This window comes from Topomyia yanbarensis, chromosome 3 (assembly GCF_030247195.1).
Source record: "Topomyia yanbarensis strain Yona2022 chromosome 3, ASM3024719v1, whole genome shotgun sequence".
Taxonomy (NCBI): domain Eukaryota; kingdom Metazoa; phylum Arthropoda; class Insecta; order Diptera; family Culicidae; genus Topomyia; species Topomyia yanbarensis.
This window is the reverse complement of record NC_080672.1, coordinates 156,993,483-157,017,779: the sequence shown is the minus strand read 5'-3', so window position 1 is coordinate 157,017,779 and position 24,297 is coordinate 156,993,483. Positions and strand designations below refer to the sequence as shown.

The 24,297-nt window shown below is 37.2% G+C and overlaps 1 protein-coding gene and 1 long non-coding RNA gene across 12 annotated transcripts in view; both read right to left on the bottom strand.

The window, feature by feature from the left end:
* The window catches only part of LOC131692345 (uncharacterized), a 312,974-nt gene that overhangs the window by 127,890 nt on the left and 160,787 nt on the right, over positions 1 to 24,297 (bottom strand). The window lies entirely within an intron of this gene.
* On the bottom strand, positions 10,534 to 12,084 carry LOC131692347 (uncharacterized). Of its 2 annotated transcripts, none has more exons than XR_009305966.1 (3): positions 11,833 to 12,084; positions 11,203 to 11,770; positions 10,534 to 11,161 (listed from the first exon to the last, which is right to left on the bottom strand). It is a non-coding gene; the product is annotated as an uncharacterized LOC131692347 (long non-coding RNA). The 2 variants fall into 2 exon arrangements; XR_009305965.1 differs by having other exon boundaries at positions 10,534 to 11,147; positions 11,833 to 12,083.

Below are 24,297 nucleotides of genomic sequence, written 5' to 3'. Positions count from 1 at the left end.
GGGATGCAACTACAATGTGTCTTCTAACTTATCGTCGTCCATATTTGGATATACTGAGTAGTTTGAACCATTTCTTTTTCACAATATTGGTCTGTATAGGACTTATTTATCCATATTTCCTGCACGAGAATTCCGAACGAAACAATACAAACACGGCTTTTATGCAATCGACATAGCCTAGACATTTCACACTATTTACTTCAATGCAAATAAAAACTTTGAAATATCTACCTGTCTCATTCATGAATCGCATTCTCCCTCTGTCGTTCTCTGTTCAAGGGACTTGAAAGCACATGTGACCTTGTCTCACTTTACTATATTCAATTGCGCGTTAAAATACTGGACCAGTAAATTCTGTTCTGCACATAAATCTTTTTTCGGGAATATGTGACCAAAAAGTAAACTTTGAATTCGTCAAGTAAAGAAGCATGAAAACAAAAAGAATAAAACCAAAAAAAAAGATGGAAGCCCTAGAAAGTCCATCGCATATTTATTAGCCTTTTCTCAGAAGATGGGATTTTCAAAAACATTTCAAAACTTTCTGATGCAATGGTTTTCAAATTCGTACAATCCGGTTTATTCATTTTCTTTATTCAAAAATGTATTTGGCTTCAAATATATGACCATTTCATTTTAAATAATTATTTCATTCCGCATCTTTTTATTCGTTTTGTTCATCTGCGTTCATTTTACTTATTTTATTCGTTTCATTCTTTGAATTCACTCTGATCAGTTTATTCTTTTTGTGCATTTTACTCATATCATTCATTGTTTTCATTGTATGTATTTTAATATTTTTTTCCAGTTTATTCATTTTGTTCAGTTTCTTCATTTTAATAATCTGACTACTTTTTCAGTTCTAATCATTTCATCCAAATAATTTATTTGATTCAATTTATTTCTTTATATTAATTTATAACCTTTTACTGTTGTTCAATTTTTCATTTTAATCGATGCATTTAATTCTGCTCATTTTCTTCTTTTTATTCATTTTATCACTTCAGCTCATTTTGTTTATTTGATTCGTTTGTTTTATTTATGCATTTCATTTATTTTTTACTTTATTCATTTTGTTCATCCATTCTTTTTATTCATTTGATCCATTTCATTAATTTGATTCATTGTATTCACTGGATGAATTAAATTAATTTGATTCATTTGATTCATTTGATTCATTTGTTTCATTTGATTCATTTGATTCATTTGATTCATTTGATTCATTTGTTTCATTTGATTCATTTGATTCATTTGATTCATTTGATTTATCTGATTTATCTGATTCATTTTATTCATATCTTTAATTTTATGCATTTCATGTTCAGTCATTCGTTTTATTTCATTCAATTTGTTAGTATGAGTCAATTTATTCTATTCATCTTATAACTATTTCTTAATATAATCTTAATTTTTATGTAATAACCTAATCTAATTTGATTCGTGTATTTGGATCAAAATTATAATGATTTCCATTAATTTTTTTACTCATTTTATGAATTTAAAAACCTATTGTTTCATGTTTTGCTTTACTTTTTTATTTCAGTCGTTTTGTTGATTTCTATAATTTATTCAGTTTATTCGAGATTTTATTCGTGCAAGACTAGAAACTGTTTTCTTCCCACCTCTAATTGGGTGCCTACTTCTTGTGAGTTCTGCAAACTAATCCAATAGTGAAATGTGTAAGAAATGTCTCATCTCACTGCTAGGTGGATTAAATCGGTTTTTTTACAAAAATTAATATAACTTTGCGAACTTTCATCCGATATGAAAAAAATTAAATGATTCTAAAAGTTTAAAAAATGGTCTAGAAACGGTATGAAATGGAATTTTGATATTTTTGAAAAAGTGCAATTATTTTTGCAGAGTGAAAGTTTACAAATTTAGTTTTGGAAAATACCAACAATTGAAATAAAATGGAAAATACCAAAAATTGAAATAAAAAAAAAATTCTGACCAGTAATACATTAGTAACACGCAATGTTACTGTTACAGCAGTTACAATGCGAAAATTATAATTGCGAGCCATTATTTTGAAAAACAATAAAAAATAAACAATAAAATAATAAAAATCAGCAAAAATAAGAACGATTTTTTTTTCTACTTCAAAATTAAATTAAATTAGTTAAATAAATAATTAAAAACGATTTTATAATACTTGCGACTTGTTGGCGGCGGAATGGGTAATCTAATTTACGTAAGGCAAACCGGCCGCGGTGCATTGAATTGCACTGAATAGTGCTCGAAGGGTGTTAAAAGAAAGAATCCTTCTTTTTAGCAGCTGCATAAAACCATACGATTTTAGTTGATCTATTGGTATTGAATTGTGATCACCGCAAACCTCTTAAATAAAATATAGTTTCGGGGAAAAAGCCACAAATACTACAAGTTTTATGTAATGAAATCATTGCTTTATACTTTTACTTAAATTCAAACTTTCTTGACATATTTCGCACAAAAAGGTATTTAACCCCTTAAGTACATTGAAGTTGATCAATCAAATAAAGATTTTGACGTTTAATTTCACACTGGAATATTTTTCGTTTTTTTGACGAAAATATTCGAGTAAAAGTATTTTACTGGTACTACCGGTACTGAGGTCATCAGTGTCGTGTTACGGGTTCTCGCCTAAAAGGATCGGTACTAGGAAATTATATAGGTAGATATGCAATACAAATTTAAACAAGTCTTAGCAATAAATAAATTCTAATTTAATCAAAAGAATTCTTTTGGATAGCATTTGGACTCTGGTCTCTTCGTATTTTTTCCCTTATTGCCAACCCATCATCCTTCTGCATAGAGTAGTAAGTCGTTCGCATGGATCCGATTACGTACATTCTATGAAAAATCGAAACGAACAAAACCAGTATGTACGCAGCCCCTAAGATATATTTCCTTCGCAATTGCCTAATTGCAGGATCTGAATTTGTTCAGTCTAGTCAACAACGCAAGAATAATAATAATCGTTACATTTTCAGCTGGAAAATGTTTTCTTTTCCTTCATCTTGTACCAAAACCAATTTGATATTGGATTTGACTGGCTGCTGGTCCAACGAAAAGCACAGGTTCGGTGTTTCTCCTTCGAGCAAGAGAATCCTTAGAATCCAGCTGAGGAGCAAAAATTTGATATCTGATATCTGGTTCCTGGGAAATATTTGCCAGTTTAGAATGTGTATTTTGCACTACGAAGACAGAGGGTTTTCAAATTCATTCTTTTTTGTGTCAGAGATGCTCGCATTCGCAACGTCTTGGCTGGGCTTCGGAGTCCAACCGAAGCTTGCAAAGTCAGGATTACGAAGCGGTAGTATTTCAGTTATTTTAGAAATGAGACGATAGCACTGGGATATATGTTTTTCCAAGCTATGGCAAGGGAAGGGATCAAAGCCGGCATTCCAATGCAAGAAGATATTGTGCCATTCCGAACATACATACACGTACGTGGCGTACGAACAAACGCAGAATTATATTCAAATTGGATTTGGCTCGTTTCGTTTGTGGAAGCATTTCATTAGGTGTCGAACATTTGATGTTCCAAAAATCAAAACAGGGATCTGGAAGACGTGTTTCTCATTGAATCAAATTAATTCCATGAGGCCATAGTTTTCGTTGATTGCGTTTCTAATGTGGCAATTTGAAAGAAATTTTTTCCGGGTTTTTTAGATGTTAGGGAGACTGGCCGGAGTTGTACTTTGGGATTAAAATAGGGTGACCATACGACCTGGTTTCCCAGGACATGTCCTGGTGTGCTGGGAAGTCGAGGCAAACGCTTGATTTGTCCTGGTTTTTCTCCTATAAGCCTAAAATATTTATCTATATTGAGTCTACGCTGTTTTCACTCTTGTTCAGCTAGCAGTTATGACCAACCAGAATACGACAAATAAAGCTTAGTACACTTGACTCCCCCCATTATAGCATCCGATATCTTTTTAAATCCTTTAAGGCTCAAGTTACCTCAAGGCTTGGTAGTGTGCGTTAGAAAAATTATGTTCAGCTTTGCTACCAGATTATCCATTTAAACCTTTTCAAAACTCTAAAAGAAGAATATCAGTCGATTTATTAGATCACCACGATTCAATTCATGCAAAATACCTGCTGGAAAAACCATCGTCTTAGCTGAATGGTGCTTTTGAAAAAGTGGCTGTGATTTTTTCATTGCGCAGTTGTGTTGCGTACCTCAGCACGGCATGGTAGTGTGACAAAAAATCGCAGCCACTTTTTCAAAAGCACCATTTAGCGAAACCGATAGTTTTTCCAGCAGCTATTTTGCATGATTTGAATTGTTGTGATTTTAATAAATCGGCTTATATTCTTCTTTTAGAGTTTTGAAAAGATTTAAATGGATAATCTGGTGGCAAAGCTGAACACAATTTTTCCTACCCATACTACCCAGCGTTCAAATCTAACACATGCTCAAAAAAGGTAGCTTGAACCTTAAAAGTGCCTCGTTATTTCACTTTTCAACTTTCTCTTCTTACATAGAAATTAAAAAGAGGTAGAACGAGGCGTTCGTATATATGATGGATATGAATGAGGTGCGGTTCGTTTGCAATGAAATTTGGCAGCCGAATAAATGCAACCGATTTCAGTTGTAGACCAAACATTAACCAATATCAATGTCAATGATTATCAGAGTTTCTTCTTGGCTAAATTCGTCGTTCAATCCAAGAGCTGAAGAATTTCCTTTGGACACATCGACGGTTTGGTAGAAATCCGTGAACATGCTTCCAATCCTTAAAACGGGGAATGGCGAAACATCAATAACTATCAAAGAATAACTTCATTGCGCGCTCTCATTAGCTGGTGATCATGGAACCACTACAGGATAAACGCAAGCAGTACGTAATCTACGATTAATACGGCTTCATGCTTGGATGCTGAACAGCAACTAACCTGCAGAGTCTAGCATCCTACATAACAGGGAGTTTTGAATGTCGCGCTCAAACCGATTTGATTTACATTAACTTATCCCCCGTTTGACATGTAACAATCGAAAAAAAAATTGCAGTTGTTTCAATCCTAGCTCTCTGATCGAGAGATGATAGTCATTGGAGATTGGCAGGTACTTATTTTTAGCGCAAGGAAGCTACTTGAGACCGTTGATGTCTCAGCTTTACTTCCATGACGTGTGTTTAGTGCTAAAAACTCCTCATCGATCCTGTACAGACGATCTTAAAATATTTCGTTATCCTCTCGATTCGGGGTTGCCGATTTTTCCAAAGTCAACAAGAAACCTTCGCTGAAGGTGATGTAGAAAGAACCGAGTGAAAAAGTGCCGGGTGATTGAATTTTGGCATGACATACCTCAATACTTTAAATCTGCCGAAATCCTACGGAGAAGGCACAGTCGATTGAGAGATAACGGGGGAAAGCAGTCCCTTCCGACTGTCCTGGTTTTTTACTCGACTGATATGGTCACCCTAGATTAAAAATGCACAATGAACCAAAAAATTGAAGCTTGGGAAGAGCTAATCATTCTCACTGTGCATCAATTGGGAGATATTAACGCGCAAAGTCGATGTTTTTTCTGATGGAGTCCCGGACACTGGCGGCTGCAGGGAGGGGCACGTGCCCCCCTATTCGAATAGAAATGTTTTGGAAAAAAGAAATTTGTTCGATTTTGAAACTTGAAGTTGAAATTCAATTTTCACATTCTAATATATTTATAACGGGTTTTACGAAGCATTTTCTGTTCCTGCGACTTTAATTTCGGTCATTTTAGGGGTTGCTATACTTTTAGCGAAATGAGGTAGGTATTCACACAAAATCACAAGAGATCCGACTCCAAAATCACAAGAGATCCGACTCCAATAGGAAAAGTTAATAAACTTTTAACGAAGTGATGTCTGAGTCAGTTTTGCATGGGGCCTAGCAGTGCATGATAGTGTATTAGTACTAGGTTCTAACAAACTAAACATTTTTATGGATTAATGGTTGGATTTAATGGCAGTACATAATACGAGTTATGTTTTGGTTAGAAAATTTTAGTTCAATCTGTGACCGCATAGATGGCGCCAACACTAACTTTTCAACGGAGAGAGATAGAATATCGAGATGTTTGGAAGAATTACTGCAATATTCTTGTTCTACAACTTTGTAGAAGACACTTAATTTCTATCTCTCTTCGTTGAAAAGTTAGTGTTGGCGCCATCTATGCGGTAAGATGTCGAACTACAATTTTCTAACCAAAACATAACTCGTATTATGTACTACAATTCTTCCGAAAATACTATTCAGCTAAATCTAACCTTTATTCCATAAAAATGTTTTGTTTGTTAGAACCTAGTACTGATACACTACCATGCACTACTAGGCCAACGACACGACTAGACACTGGCAATCCAAAACTGTATCGCAAATATGACTACCCCTCAGTGACTCAGGTAACTGGTTCTGTCAAATATGACATTGGATTACAAAATGCACAAAACTAGCAACACTTAATAGTCTGTTGTTATTTTTTCAAACAACTCGTTGCAACCCCTGGTTACGCAAGGAAAAACAATTTGAGAACAAATATTTTACGATAGGAATCAAACAAATATTCCTGGAAATTCTCGATGATTGGTGCGCTAATATTTGTACTATTGTCAGTAATCGGAATACCTATAACTAGTGGACAATCAAGAAAGGCAGACTGCCTTCTCCAATATGGTGAACAGGTCATATTCGCTCGCTAAATCGCAGAAAATGTCACGGTCTACGTAGGTCGTACACTTCCAATGCAAATCCACTTCCGATGATATCACTTCAGTTGAAGCATTCCATCAGTACAGCCCTATCGATTTGTTTCTCACTCTCCCGAGGACCGACAAACTTAGAAGAAGTCGAATTGCGCTGCAGTTTAGCCAACGAAAGACAAAGCTGGACCACCCGAGATTACGTTTATTAAGTGTGGATAGGGATTTGTACTTTCCGAATGTAGGTGTTGGTGCAAAGTCGCATCCCAATCAATCAACTGGACAATGTGTTTATCTAAGGATTGAGTACAGTAGTGCCTTGCAGCCTGGTGCGGCTGTAGTAAATTCAAAAACGGAAATCCATGCCAGTGTGATAGTTAACTCTACCAACTCGGTCTACTATGCTGAGTGGCCTTTGGTCCAGATCGCGTCCGTTGCGGAGTACCAGGACCGAGAAAACCGTGTTACTAGTACTTGTATATGCTATTTGCACTTAAAATTAAGCAATATATCAGTAGCAATAAGCCTCCCATTTTTGTTTAAACGCACGAACAATTTTTAAAACAGAATTTAGTTGAATAGTTTAACCCATTTAAACAATTTTATCAACTCTGTAATCTAAAAAGAATTTTTGAATTATACTGAGCGTGATGAATTAGGCATCACTTACACCTGATATAATCCACCTGCACAAAACGTTGCATAGCGCAAGGCTGATTTTTGTGAAAATATGTGTTCTCATTCAGCCCTTCGTTATGAAAATTCATGATATTATGACAGATCGGTTAAGCGCGGCCGTTCCTTTCAATCGGGAAAGGCTGCGTGGAATTTTGGGTAAATGCGCTAATATTGATTGCAGATTGTTTTCCAGATACTCACTCGGCACACTCACTGGAACGACTAGAGATGGTCGGTTTTCGGGTGCGGGTACTATACAGGCTCGGGTCGGGTTCGGGTTCTTAAAATTTTAGAATTTTGGGATCTAGTCGGGTTTTTCATTTTTCAAGCTCTCGGGTTCGGGTCGGGTGCGGGTTCGAAAAAATTGAAACCCGACCATCTCTAGGAACGACCAGAATGGATGAGCGCCCCATTTCAAGCGAAATGCAGATTTTGGCTTTAACTGTCAAACTAAGTTTAGAGCAAATTCATCAGTGTTTTATTTTATTTTATATATATAGAACTAAAACAATCACATCAACAGCCGAGCGTTTTGTTTTATAATTTGAAACAATTTTAAACTAACACCCGCTAAAACTGCTGCTGGGGACAGCAAGTAATTTTAAAATTTTCAGTTTTATATTGTTGAATTTGTCAAAATTATGAATCTAGAACTGAAACACTCCCGAACATGCCCTTACCATTTAGAGAAGTTTTAGAGTGGTTTAAAATAAGTAATAACTAGAACGGCGACGTATAAGTTTCAAAATTTTAAAACAAAACTGTTCAAAATTATAAATCAAAGCGCTCTGCTGAGGATGTAATGGTTTAAGTTCGAGTTCTATTTTGAAACTACTGTATAAAATAAAACGCTGCTTAGCATGCTCTTAGTTGTTCAAATTATTGCCTTGTGAAAATAATGAAATTGTATATGTTACGTCAAGAGTTTATTATTTTTAGCATAATAAATCAAATTTTATCAAACACGTAGTAGTAAGACATTTCAACAACAGGTTATGGTATTGGCGATCTACTGGTTGTAATGTCAACTTGAAACGAATGACCTAGCTACAATTTAGAGAAGATCACAATTTTTCGGTTGCAGCTCGAAGGCAGGCATTCCTTTTAATTCAACTATTTGCTGATGATTATTCTGTTTAGGCTACTCGATGAAGGCTTTCACGACGTTACACATTCGTCGATCCTTTAGTGCAAAGTTTTCTTAGCTGACAGTTTTGGTGCACGGTGGCATTTCAGTCTGTAACCTTCCAATGTATGTTCTATAAAAATCATATAAGGAACAAGAAAATCGTAAAACACTGTGTGGCCATTGCCAAACTCGAAATTCCTTAGCTTATGCTCCGAGTTGTTCATATGTCTCAGAGCTGCTTGTTTTTTCGATGGTTTGTTGGTAAAGTCAAATACAAATTAAATACGCCAAGGTTCCATACAAAAGGGTGATCATTTCTTGACTCACCGAAAACTAGATTTAAAGAACCCTATGCATGATTTTTGGTTGACAAGTCGCAAGTACTAAAGAACACTACGAAATGGCAACACGTTTTGATAGATCCGATCAAAGCATGTCGTTGTTAGGTCTATTTTTTTGACAACACATGTTTACATTTTTGTGAAAATTTTGGTTCCATTCTATGAAAGTGCTGCCGGCAGCCAGCATAAGTTGTAGGTGAACTCGATGCAAGTCATAAGGTAACAATTTTTTTCTGTGAAACTTCCAGCAAAACATGACAGCAATAACATAACCGTACTTTTATTTTAGTAGATATTGATGGGGCAGTCAGGCCGACCACTCCACTTTGCATTAATAGGCATACCAAAACCATTTTGTTACTGTGACCGTTATTCCTTCGACCTAGCGAATGCTGCTCAAGAAGTTCAATGCTGTGTTCACAGATTATCCCGTTGAACTTGGGTTCACCGATCTGCAAAATATCGCGTATTCATCGACATTCTATTTAATCTGGTACATGCAATCTGGCTTATTTGAGAAAAATATGGACGATGAATTGAGAACACAGCGAGAACTTACATTAATGATTAGGCTACTGGACAAGTCGATCAAAAATGGTGCTGGCGAATGGATATTTACCCATTTGTCATGATGATCGAAGCTGCGGTGTAGTGGCTCTTCCACGTTGAAATCGAACACGTGAATCCAGTGTCTGCCTAAATAAACGAACGCGTCGAATTGTCGTTGGAATTACACACAAAGTATCTGTGCTGGCAGTTACTTCGTTCAATCCGGCTTTCATTTAATTTGTTATTTTAGAGATTTTTGTCTATTTTACAGCATAAAGAATTTAGAATTCGTTGACAGATTATTGTGAAGAAAATCAGTTTATAAGATGGTAGCTGAACGAACTTCCTTTTCAGACGTGTTTAGTCCGAGACACCGACAGAACACGTCTGATAAGTACGATCTTACGAAAATACCTTTAACCAGCTGCGGTCGCATTTCGTCCTGTGCACAGCCCAGTATAGTCTACAAAAGTAAGAATCAATAATTGTAGTTGCTAGTACTACTCAGAATAGTTGTCTCACTATTACATATGATAGTTATATAAATTTGACTTTGATTGCCGTGGGAACACCCATTCAAAGTATTGCCCTGCAATCTGGTTAAGTGAGATAAATGTTTACACTTCAAATAAGTGGAACAGCAGCCTTTTGCATATTCTAGAGACTATCTTCTATATCCACAGATGTGCATTCAGCTTGTTGATTGCTTGATTTTTTTTGCTTGCCGAGATAGTCCGATTAACATTTCCATTGTAAAAATGAAAAGAACCATTCCAATTATTTTCAAACTACGAGCACATTTGACCGGTTCACCGGTAAAATGTAAAAAAAAAAATCTCGACCCGAGCGTTTAGGTATTAATGACTAATGAATACAGCGTCATATTGTAAATTTATACAAGGAAACTTTGAGTTTATTTTTTATTCCAAATATATTTAAAATATCGAAGTAATGGAAAAAAAACCTTATCTAGGTTTAAAAATCACTCGGTTTTTAAATAGCTAATACAAGATAAAATAACCCAAGCCATAGTTGTAGATTATAGCCGGCACAATTTGCGGTTGACTTTTAGTAAAACTAAATAACTGACGTTAAAAGGTCAATAAAGACTATTCTTATATGACACTCTCCAACCCGGAGAAGAAAATAAAGTGCTAAAAGATACAAATGCAAATTTATCAGTAAATGCTATAGGTCAGATCCATTATAGTTCAGAGACATTCAAGGTCACTAGCAGCCAGATAACTGCAAACAGCCTCGTTGGATAATACTCTTTTGCGCTTCCTGATGCTCTTTATGAAGTTCCGCTTTGTTGCTCAGGTACGTTTGGGGCAGCTATAACTCAGCGTTGAGCAGAAGATCCAGAGCCTGGGTTAGACGATTTATTGTCTATACTAGTACTATTATTCCCGAAGATGGATCATCTACCATAGGTAAGGTAGGGCATCAAATCAAGACTGAGGTAGTTATCGACTCCAGTATCTGGCCGGAAACTCATCGACAAAATGATAACATGCAACCTGTTCTTATAGTATAGTATAGTTACGGGATCAGTCGAACGAAGTAGTAAGACAATTCCATTCACCAAAATCATTTATGGATAGCCCTAGCAGTCAAAAGAATGCCCACTAATTAATTAAACTCTTTTCGGTAGAATACCCTTCATTTGATTTCGGTTATGACTTCGCATGTGGTTGATGTGATGCGGTAGTTTGAGGCATATCGGCATATAACCACAAGAGGTACCGCACTTTGATTCCGATCTCACCATAGATCTCCCTGCGAATGCAAAGCTAATAAAATTTCGATTATCTATCTTATCAGTTTTACTTACTTCAAGTTCACATTCGATTCCGTTGCATTTTTTCTGATTACCAAAACAATAAACAGTTTCCATGGTTTTCCCAGTTTTCAGCAATGCCAGTTTTCTAGAAAATTCATCAAGGTACACTGTCACTTTGACACTGTACCTTTCAAGGTACAGGGTTGTGTAAAACGTGTCCTCGAAAAATTGCAAGAGCATTCCGTATTAACATATTTGTATTTGGTAAAGTTGACCATCTCATTGCTATTTTACAGCTTTGATTTTCGTACCGCATTCTCGGGCAGTTGCTGCTGCTGTACTAAGGCCCTTGGGTTATCGACGTTGAAAGATCGAGGGCCATTATTTTCACAGTCACGTCACTTAGTGACCAGAAGGAAATTTCCTTGTCATGCCATGTTGACTATGAGAATAGGGTTCCGGGTTTCACTATATTTGCAATTTCCAAATTAATACAAAACCTATTGTTTGTCCTTTATTTGAATCTTTTGGGGGTGATTCGGTTGGATCTTTTGCCTCGCGCCCGTTTTTCTGGCATTACTCACCGAAATAACACCGTTTCGAATTTGCTGTGCAGGCACTGAAATTATTACGATAAAATATTAAAAGGAAATTAACGCCTTCTATTTATTAGGTACTTACATTTGTTAAGGTAGCTAGTTCCTTTGGAATCACAAAATTGGAATGATAGCCCACAGAAGCATCTGCTGTTAGCGTCGATTCCGTCGGTGAGATCGAAGCGGAAAATTTGATCGCAATGTTTATGTTTTCGGCTGCTTCGTAGCAACATTGGTTGCTACATAGCAACCGAAAATTAGTTAAACAAAGAAGTGTTGCTGTAAAAATTATTTTCTTGTGCACATCGAGGGGTAACTCAACATACTAGTAACTGGCGGGAGATCACTGGAACACTTTTTCTTCGGAATTTTACATTAAATGTCTGGTCGTGTCGTTGACTAGGCCCCATGCAAAACTGACTCAGACATCACGTCGTTAAAAGTTTAATAACTTTTCCTATTGGAGTCAGATCGCTTTGCAGTCTTCAACAAAGTTGTAGATAATAAAATTATCTTCTTAAGTTTCACTTTTGGTGATAATCTGATGTATACAGTGCCACCTAGCGGCGAAAATGTGAGCAAGTGAGTTTTCTCCATGCAGATTGTCGAAAAATCCCATACAAACTTCAAGCACGTTGGTCCGGTAGCTAGACTTGTTCGATTTGGCTCAAATTTGGAGCAGACACTCCTGGTGGGACTAGGAATCGCCTCAGGGGAGGGCCGATGGGGGTCATTTTTTTCTGTCACTCTAATGTGGATTCACAGTAAGAAACGCAATCGACTTAGCTCAAAACGTGTTGAAAAGTTTTATCACTTATTTAACCACAATATTTGTAAAGAAATGTTGGATCACCGCTATAATAATGTTTCAATCGAGACAAACCATTTAGAATTTTCATATACATGCAAAACTTTATGACAATAATGCTCATAAATAAAATAAAAATGTTTGGTTAACAATACATTAATGTTCAATTACTAAAATATCAAAAAATTGCAAAAACCCAATCTTCCCGCGAAAAAACCGTTTTATCCGGGAAAAAAAACCATGGATTTTTTCCCCAAAATTTTAAAAATTCGATTTGGTACATCACTGGTTGGAACATGTTTTAGCACAAATGATTCTAGGTTTGTATGGAGTTTACTGAGAGAAAATAATACATTTTTATTAAATTCATAAATATGCCGCCTGGTGCTCCTGAAAAATATATTGTATGCTACATTCTATAGATTCAGTCAAGTAGAACAACTTCTTCTAAAGACAGTTCATAGCTATGACAACTTGTTCAAGAGTTATTGCAAAATTAAACTTTCGTTGCCCTGAAAGTTATGAAAATAGGGCTGTCTCTGGCTACCCGACGAGCTAAACCTTCAATCAAGTGAACCGTATTTGTTGTGGTCACCAGTTATACCGTTGGTGTAAAGCGGAAATATAGTTCAGATGGTATCATCCGAAACATGTGATCTAAAGGACTAGGGATCAAATGGTAACATAATTATTTTTACGTTAATTTTTTTTTGCGTCCAATAATATACGTTGTGCAAATTAAAATTGAAACGAGACTAAAACAGGAAAGATTCCCGTTATTTTGAAGCTCAACTGTTGTTCACCACATCCCTGTGGAGCTCGAACTGGAACTGCTATAGAGTGCCCCGTAAACTGAAGGTTTGTTAATTGAGTAAGCCGGGCAATATTTGTCACTATACGCCAGCAAGAGTGTCTCCGGCCATGAAGCACGATTTGAATTTAACTAAAACTTTCAAACGAATCATCCAAGGATTAAGATTGGAGTAGCATTGTGTATATAATGTTAGAACATAACTTTGCTAAAACAAAATAACACGTCAGAAATAACGGTTAGGGTAACCCTTATTAATTTATTTGAAACTAACAATTCTACATAATAACGTTCTCGCTTTACAGGCAACAAAGAAATTAAAATATTAAAAAATTAAGAATTGAACTCATGTCCTTCATATTGTCTATTTATGACACTCGCATCTGAAGTATAAAACTACCTATGTTGATAGCTGCCTAATTCGGTTTAAGACTAGCATATCACGGTTAACTTGATTGAAGTATCAGCCAGAATATCCAGATAAATTCAATTTTCGCCAACGATGTAGACACTTAAGCATTGTATGAAGAATAACTTTGGAACCAGATGTCGCAGCCTATTACACTCTTTGGGGAAGTTGTACACGGTACTCGTATCTACCGAAATAAGCATAGCATAAATTTTTAGAATACATAGAAACGTGTCTACGAAATATTAAATAATGCGGATCGTTTATCCATGTTAAATCACATACAAACTTGAAACCATTTGTGCTAAAACATAGTGCAACCTATCAAATCAACATTTTGCATGGTTGATATAGCGAGTAGTTTTAGATCGGTTTTACTGAATTCTAAAATTTGTGCCACCCTAAGGCACATACGTATTAAATATAAGAATGAAGGTTGAATGATGCATATCATATGAAAGATCAGTTCTCCCCTGTTATAATAGTGATGATAGCTATAATAGTGATTTGCCGAATATTAGGGGAAAGTGGTCGGTTGTCGGCATCCCTATGTAGCTTTTGACAGAAACCAGACATGGACATTCTGCCAAATATTATTTGTGTGTTATATTAGTACGATATTTTTGTGCCGATTTCTGAAGCAAACAGACTCGAATGTTCTGCTCTACAACCAATATATTGTTTAAACAAGTGAAATTCTACTTAAAAGTTTTTTTTGATGATTTGCTTAGTGAGAAGTAAATCAATGCAAAAAGTATGCGCATTGAATATTTACGATGTGAATTTATTCAATTTTGTGATTCAACATTGAATGGCACCGAAATGTTGGCCACAATTTTTTTATCAGTTTTCAAAAGGGTTACTAAAATCGATTGTCGGCACCAAAACATGGTCGGTTGTCGGCACCCCATTTTTTGTGGGAAATGCTCTCAATAAACTAATCAACATGGGCATTTTGGAATAGATACCAGACATCTGGGCTTTACGAATAGATACCAGACATCGATCATTGGCACCATTCTGAAAACCAGGAGGGCGACTTTCGGTTTAGCGTTTTACATTTACATGAAGAAAGTCGTGGGCGCGTTTAATCCTGTAGCCCCCCTCCCCCTTTGGCTGACCTCTATCTGATCTGTCTGAAGCTTTGTTAAAAAATGGACTGCCTGAAACTAACTCAATTGCAGTGAATGCGATCCGTCAGTGCCTTAGCAGTGCGTAATATTCGCACTAGTTTTTCACATACACATATGGTGGTTCTGATGAAGAATGGTGTTCATAATCACTTTGATGATTGTTGAAATGAATAAATTTCCTTTTCCCTTTACCGACAATCGACCACATTTTTCAAAATGGTAAAAAATTATCATTATACTAAATTGTTAATAATTTTTTTCAAGTTGTCAGAATAAATTAATTTGTTTCATAAGTTATTAGCTAAGGCCTCTAGCTTTCCATTGGTATGCTTATTCTCATATATTGTTCAATTGGAGTAATGTTGTGAGCCAAAAACAAAAGTGTGCCGACAACCGAACACATTCCCCTACCGATTTCGCATTTTAAACCATTTTGAAATTATTAGGAAATTTTTATCAAATTGTATATTTTTCAGCATAGGGCAGAACTGGTTCCATATTTACAAGAAATCTTTTGTGTGATTTAATGGAGGAATTTTCAGAAGGGTGTGTTGCTTGTAATTTCACAAAAAGGATCAAATATTTAAAGTCATTGATCCTTTCTGGTCTGCAGGGCAAAAATCATAGACATTGACAAATGATTTCAAATAGGTATGGAAAGCAACCAGTTATAAGAAGGAATATTTCCTTGACATTCAAAAAAGTTTAGAAAAAAAATATTTTAATTCGACTTCTTGGTCTAAATCAGCACTCTAGAAAATTGGTCGACTTCTCAAATTTTTCAAAAAATTTGAGCGCATGTGTCGCCAAACTCGAAATTGATGAACAAACTGTCATTTCTCGAAAGAGCTAATGCCGGTAACAGGCTTCTAGGAGTGCTGCTGCCTCATGTTTGATTAGGAAAGGCACAAAAAGTCGATCTAAAACGCAAAAAATCCGCAAATTAATACAAAAACACAAGAAATAATCGATTACTTCTATCTTCACAGCCTTACTATTTTTGTAGCATCTAATCTAAAGTGACGAGACATCCCGGATTAGGCGAGAAATCCCGGATTTCAAGATCTTGTCAAGCATGGAAAAACGTCCCAGAAAGTGTCCCGAATTTACCAAAATGCTGATTTTATTTCAAAATTATCTACCATTTTATTGTACAAAACTCTCTTAAAAGTTTTGATACGTGCAACTTAATCTCCGAGTTTCGTGGGGAATGTACAATTTGAACCAGTTTAATCGAATTGTTATGGTACCATACAGATCCACACAGATTTATTTCACTTCAAGACCATCCATATAATTTTATTTATTCACATATTTTCTCTATATACTCAACAACCAGAGTAGTAAAATATCACTCGATTCGAACAATTTTTCTTCCAGAACCCTTCAATACACTTTTTATTAAGGTATAAGTATTTTGTTAAACAAAAAATCTTCCAAATAGTTTTGATCAGGTTTGGTGTATTGAATGCTCCTGTGGAGATAGCACAACTCGAGAAATTGGCGCTTGTCATAATCGAGTTTCGCTATATTTCAGCAACCCAGCAGAATTCAAAAATTCTGAAAAGGCGACTGTGTAGAGATTTTAAAATTTAGCAAAATGGCATATCTAACCCAGTTGACCCCAAAATGGCGACAAACGCCAATTTCTCGAGTGATCGAGTTGTGCTATCTTGTGACAAAGAAAAAACAGACAACAATCCTAGCTTGTTGGCTTGCTATAAGCGAAAAAGCTTATACCAAGCCAATAGATGTCTCTAATGACATACGTAATTCCTATGCAGATCATCCATGATCTCTAGCTACATTTCCTACCACAGTTTTTTCAGCGATTCGTTGGCTTGTGTTTTCAAGATTATCGAACAAATTTTCCACTAGTTTTGAAAAATATGCTGAAATTAAATTATGGATTATGAAAGAAGATTATTTTTTGTCTAGTCGCGTGTCAACAACAACATTGTTTTATATATATTGTCTCTTAGATTGTTAATGAAACCAGCTTTTATTTATTTATTTTCCAGAATAAAGGAGGAAAATTGTGAAAACTTTGTTTTCTAGTATCATCATTTTATAACCTGATATAGCTGCTATAGCATGGAAAAGTATAACATTGGAAATAGTGGAAATCTACAACGAATCATTTTATGAATCAGTTTTGATTCTTTTTTATATGAAATCTTATGTGCACACTTGTGACAAGTCATACATATTTTACTGTCAATACACACTTATGACACGTACGTGGCCTACTTTGAATTACAACTGAAGCAAAAACTATCAATATAAATCGAGAGATTACTACAGAGAAGATAGTAGCATCGATTGCCTTCTAACGTTTATAAATTTCAAGATAGTCGATCTCAAAATTTTAAAATCGTTTTTCTCGAAAAGTGCTAAATGGCGCTTGTCATGAGATAGCACAACGGCGACGATGTAGAAACTATTGACGTTATTCCTTTAAATCCCAACTAATTCCTAACAGGCTTGAAGTGTTTCACATACAATAGGTCCCTTTCTATGACCACAGCTGGCCACAATTTAATATATTCCCAACGGTTTAACGAAATATCTTCCGTTCCAAAAGTAACCCAGAAACAGCACAGTTTGGTTTCTTCGTCGAGTCAAACTTCCGGAACAGTCTCAGTATGTTGTGAATTGAAATTTGTATATCGTATGGCCCGGCTTTCTGATAGCCAGTTCGGTAAAACCGTAGGGGTCGCCCACTTGGTGAGGTGGTTCATGTTGTCAGGATAGTGCACAACAGGAATACATACATAAATAATGGCAAGCTAGAATTAGAATGTAATTGATAAGAGAAGAATACATTCAATTACGCCACTGACAGTGTGTCGCTACAAGTGGTTTTCAATCGCCAAGTAGAAGCGTAATGAACAACTGGCATTGACCGCCGAGTAGGTTTTGTATGCCCATGTGCACTTAATGGAATTAAGGAGTATTTAAGTGGTTGTCGATAATATATACAGCAGCAAGCATGATGTCCTAATCCGGATTATACCAATTGGCCTGACTTATTCGGGTAGAACTAATAAAGTGCTTTATGTCCCGGAGCAGAAGGTAAAAAAGGATGAATAAACAACGAGTGGCAACGTGGAAAGAATCTATCTAGTGATTTTGTCTTTTTGAATAAGAGTGACTGTGCCATTACAGTTGACCCAAAGAGTAGATCGACGATCTAAGGGGAGGGGGGGAGGCACGTGTAGAATACGGAGTATTCAAACGAAACGTCTACTTAATTATCCAGTTCAGGGGGATTTTGGGCTGCATTTTTTTCGGATCTAATTTGTGCATATTTTTGGAATTTGCTCCGTTATTTTTCATAAAAGTGCATTCCAATAAAATGAATATGCATTTTCAAATATTTAATCCCAAAACAGGTATTCTTAATTTTTAAATGGCTTATGTGAACATATATATTTCATTCAAAATTCAGTAGAGATACGAAAAGTTAAAAAAACGTGGGATGTCTCTTTTCAAAATTTTCGTCTTCAAACAGCTATATTTCACCTTAGTGTAACGTTTCGAAGGAATACCCTCTAATCTTCAGAGGAAAGCAGGGTTTGAACATAAATTAGTTATAGTTTTCTCATAATACAAATATTTTGTAAATTTTGTCAAGGCTACAAATATTTTCTTTTTCAAGTAGAATGTAATATTAAGTTTGTTTCCGCAAATAGCTCTAAAAACTAAAATTGAAAACTATTTATAGGGAAACAGAAGACAAAAAAGTTTGTCTTCTTAAATCTGCACAAATACATCGCAACATTAAATTAGCTTGGACATTAGCAAATATTTCAGATTAGCTGAAGATCTTATGACACGTCTTAAAAATGGGTATGGAAATAGCAGGATAGGTGTGAGTCATGACAGTTGGCAAAAACACGATGGGGGAATGAGAGGGGCGACGAGTGAAGAATGGTAAATGATAGCTAGTACTGTGATATTATTTTTGTATACAGGGCGAAATTCGTATACAGGGCGAATTAAAAGAAAGTTTTTTCGCCATAATTAGTATAACCTAATTTTTGCAAAAGAAGACAAATTTTCACTAGAATTATGTTATTCAAAAACACAGTTGCTCTCGCATGCTACGAGTATAATATGAATATGAATTATATTAGAAATCTATTTTCTCACTACTAGGTGGATTACTTGGTGATCTGTGTATTCATGTACCATCCAACGTCAATCTCACGACTGAACGCAATGCGTAATCCAACGGGTAAATACAGCAACTCGAGACAAATTTTCACTTTCAAGTAAATTTACACATTGTTTTGTCTTTGAACTGAAATTGCATATTATTCTTGAGAAATAGTTAATTAATTATTAAGAAAATTCCAAAATGTTTTCGGAATCGAATTCCTTGAATCCCGCAGATGTGTTTTTATACCCGGATATTCAAAATCGATTTAGTTTTGTCCCTAGAACACCAGTAAAGCAATACTCTGTATGCAATGGTCTAATTTTTAGTTAGTGAAAATTGGCAATCGAGGAATAAAAATACAAAATGTTTAGTATCTCTGCCGCCCGTGCACGAATTTTGATATCCTATAGCTTGTTCGAAAGGTATTTTTACAAATTTAATTATGTGCACATAGTACGACCACATTGCTTTGTTCGAAAGTTATTTGCCTAAACCTCGTTGTGTTTTGACAATCCATATCTCAGAAAGTAAATAAAATCGAAAAACAAAAATAATAGTGTCAAATGGCCTTTCCTTTTTTTTATTCATTTCGTTTATTTGATAGGCACAAATGCGTTAGCTTGGCGGTGCCAAATGCTTATGTTTTTACATTTTGGATATCTTAAAACTAGGAGGTTACAATGTTGAAATATTTTTTTTACAAAGGAAAAAAAAAGTTTACAGCTATCTTAAGACTAGAAATAAGATTCAATATACAAGAGAGGGCCAAAAGATTTTTTTATGAAAAAATTTAAAACAAGGGATTCACTTTGATATACAATAGGGGGAGTAATAGTATTTTACGAAATATTTTACGGTTATCTTAAAACTAACAATATAGTTTAGTACACAAAAGGGGGAACAAATATTTATGAGAAACTTCACAGAAATCTTAAAACTAGGGATTCAATTCTATTTACAAGATGGAGGACAAGAGTTTCAATAAAGAGCTTAGCTTAGCTTAAAATTATAGCTATCTTAAAACTAGGAATACAGAATACTAATTTGAATTTTTTAACTAAAACTTATGCTTGGTCAAGATATTCAGAGGGTGGCTTATTTCCGCATCAGTGTAGCAGCAGTTGTATCAAGGACAGGGGAGAGACAGGGAAAGAAGAGCAAAACTTGCAACTTTCGCTCGAACGGGGGGGGGGGGGGGAAGGGGGATCAGCGAAACAAATTTGCGCCTCAGTCTAGTAAGTCGTCCAGTACCGGATTGGCGGATGGTATTCTTCGGACCCGCGGGGAATCCTTCAAAAGTCATCGGACCTCGAGTCGCTCTCGCTTCAGTTTCCTTCTATGCAGGCGTAGTGGTAAGGGCGACGGCGGTTACATAGTGGCACTCTGGAGCTGATCGGTTCCACAAGGCAGGAGGAAACTCTAAAAACGAGAAATAAAAGAGAGGGGCTAAATTGGGATATTTATCGTTTTTATGAAGGTATAAATAAGGGACATATAGGGGAAATCACGAGTTGCCAGCATATCTCGGACTGGTACATTGGGTGGTCTACCTCGGGCCCGGAGGGATTCCTTTAACTGAGACCTGGCGTCACAATACCCGGCGCATACCCAGACAACGTGTTCGATGTCGTGATAGCCCTCGTCACAAGCGCACAGACTAATAAAATCCCGACCCACATCCATCCCCCCGAACCGAACCGATAATCGAATGTAGCCATCGTCCAAGTTCCCCATTGCTCCACGAGGTTTGCCAACTGTTGAGCGTCCTCTGACGACAAATACTAAAAAATTCGTTGAAGCAGATTGGTCTTTCGTATATGTCACCATTTACTGCGCCCACCTTTGCTAATGAGTCGGCCTTTTCATTGCCCGGGATAGAACAATGAGAGGGGACCCAAACAAAGGTAATCTGATAAGATTTTTCAGATAACGTACACAAGGACTCCTGTATCTTCCCCAGAAAATACGGGAATTGCTTTTTAGGCTTCACCGCACGAAGAGCCTCGATAGAGCTGAGGCTGTCCGAAACGATGAAGTAGTGATCTGTGGGCAGAGTGTCGATGATCCCAAGGGTGTACTGAATTGCAGCTAACTCTGCGACGTAAACTGAAGCGGGATCATTGAGCTTGAATGAAGCGGTGATAGTATTGTTGAAGATACCGAAGCCAGTGGACCCATCGAGATTTGATCCGTCAGTGTAAAACATTTTGTCGCAGTCGACTTCTCGGAATTTATTATAAAATATATTAGGGATCACCTGCGGGCGTATATGGTCCGGGATTCCACGAATCTCTTCCTTCATGGATGTGTCGAAGAATACAGTAGAATCAGAAGTATCTAGGAAACGGACACGATTGGGATTGTACGAAGAAGGATTGATGCTCTGTGCCATGTAGTCGAAGTACAAGGACATAAAACGGGTTTGAGAATTAAGCTTGACGAGCCTCTCGAAGTTTTCAATCACCAACGGGTTCAGAATGTCGCATCGGATAAGCAATCGATATGAGAGTTCCCAAAATCGATTTTTTAGCGGAAGAACGCCCGCCAGCACTTCGAGACTCATCGTATGGGTCGAGTGAATGCAACCCAAGGCAATGCGCAAGCAACAATACTGGATTCTCTCCAGTTTGATGAAGTGTATGTTCGCAGCGGAGCGGAAACAGAAACACCCGTACTCCATCACCGACAATATTGTTGTTTGGTACAACCTGATCAGGTCTCCTGGGTGAGCACCCCACCATGTTCCAGTTATTGTTCGGAGAAAATTGATCCTTTGTTGGCATTTCTGTTTCAGATACCTAATGTGACATCCCCAGGTACCTTTAGAGTCGAACCAGACCCCGAGATATTTAAATGTGAAAACCTGGTTGATCGTTGCACCCATTAATAAAAGCTGGAGTTTCGCCGGCTCACGCTTCCTAGAAAAAACAACCAACTCAGTTTTCTCCGTGGAGAACTCAATACCCAGCTGAAGAGCCCAAGCAGACAAATTGTCCAAGGTATTTTGTAATGGTCTTTGCAAGTCGGCAGCTTTGGGCCCTGTAACAGAGACCACCCCGTCGTCTGCAAGTTGCCTTAGTGTGCATGAATTGGCAAGACAATCGTCAATGTCATTCACGTAAAAATTGTAGAGTAGGGGGCTTAGACATGAGCCCTGGGGAAGACCCATGTAACTAAATCGCGATGTTGTTAAATCGCCATGCGAAAAGTGCATGTGCTTTTCAGACAACAGGTTTAGCAAAAAGTTCTTTAAAATTGGTGAAAGACCATGCTGGTGCAGCTTCTCTGACAGAATGTTGATAGAAACTGAGTCAAAAGCCCCCTTAATATCCAAGAAGACTGATGCCATCTGCTCTTTGTTAGCATAGGCCATTTGGATTTCTGTAGAAAGCAACGCAAGGCAATCGTTCGTCCCTTTGCCTTTGCGGAAGCCAAATTGTGTATCTGACAGTAAGCCATTTGCTTCAACCCAATTGTCGAGGCGAAACAAGATCATTTTCTCGAACAACTTCCGAATACAGGACAGCATTGCAATCGGCCGATACGAGTTGTGGTCGGAGGCTGGTTTTCCTTGTTTTTTGGATGGCGATGACCTTTACTTGCCTCCATTCATAAGGGACAATGTTACCCTCAAGAAACTTGTTAAATAAATTCAACAAGCGCCTTTTTGCAGTGTCAGACAGATTCTTCAGCAAGTTGAATTTGATTCTGTCTAACCCTGGGGCGTTATTGTTGCACGATAAGAGAGCTAGTGAGAACTCCACCATCGAAAACGGTGTTTCGTTCGCGGTATCGTGAGGAGACGCGGCGCGGCACGTTTTCTGTACCGGGACAGAGTCCGGGCAGATCTTCTTGGCGAAAGCGAATATCCAACGGTTTGAATATTCCACGTTCTCGTTGGTACTATTATGATTACGCATACGTCGAGCCGTACCCCAAAGAGTGCTCATCGCTGTTTCTCTCGTTAACCCGTCGATGAACCGGCGCCAATAACTGCGTTTTTTGGCTCTCATTAGACTCTTCATTCGCCTTTCTAACGACGCGTACTGTTGATAGCTAGCGGGTAACCCATCTTCCCGGAAGGTCTTATACGCAGTAGACTTTTCCGCGTACAGCTCCGAGCACTCTTTATCCCACCACAGAGTGGGAGACCGTCCATGGGTATTCGCGCTGGGTACTGGTTTAGTCTGAGCTTGATTCGCACTGTCGAGAATCAAGCCAGCCAAAAACCTGTACTCTTCCTCCGGAGGAAGTTCTTGAGTGGATTCGATTTTAACAGATATCGCGGTCGCGTATCTTTTCCAATCAATGTTCCGTGTGAGGTCATACGAGACATTGATTGTTTCCGATGGTCTTGAACCGTTAGCAATTGAAATCACGATAGGCAAATGATCGCTACCATGGGGATCAGGGATCACCTTCCACATGCAATCTAACTGTAGCGATGTCGAGCAAAGCGACAAATCCAACGCGCTTGCGCGTGCTGGTGGTGTAGGAATCCGCGTCATTTCTCCCGTGTTTAAGATGGTCATGTTGAAATTATCGCAAAGATCTTGGATTAATGTTGATCTATTATCATCATGAAGACAGCCCCATACCGTACCGTGCGAGTTAAAGTCTCCCAGAACTAGCCGCGGTGCCGGTAAGGATTCCGTAATATTAAAAATGCTTTCGGTGCCCTACCGAGGCTCTAGGAGGAATGTAGATGGAATCAATGCAAAGGTCTTTACCTTTGATTAAAACTTGACAAGCGACAATTTCAATGCCTGGTGTCGAAGGGAGATTAATTCGGTTGAAAGAATAGCACTTTTTGATCCCCAAAAGTACTCCTCCATAGGGGTTTTCTCGATCCAGACGAATTATATTAAAGTCGTGGAAGTTGAGATTTATAGCGGAAGTTAACCCAGTTTCACATAATGCGAAAGCATCACATTTTAAACTATTTAGTAAAAATTTAAAGGAATCGATTTTCGGGAGGATACCTCTGCCGTTCCACTGTAGAGCAGTGATCGAATCGGTGACCTCGTTCGATGACTTAGCCATCGAAGGATACGATCGCTGCAAGGAGGGGCCATTTAGTAGTCAACTGCTTCAAAAATGTTTGCACTATGGGGAGAAAACATATCAGAAGGCTTTTAAGAGGATCAGTAACATTGAAAGCTGTGAAAATTAAGTCCACTATGTCAGAAAATTTCATTAGTCCGCTACTGGACTGAGTATCTGT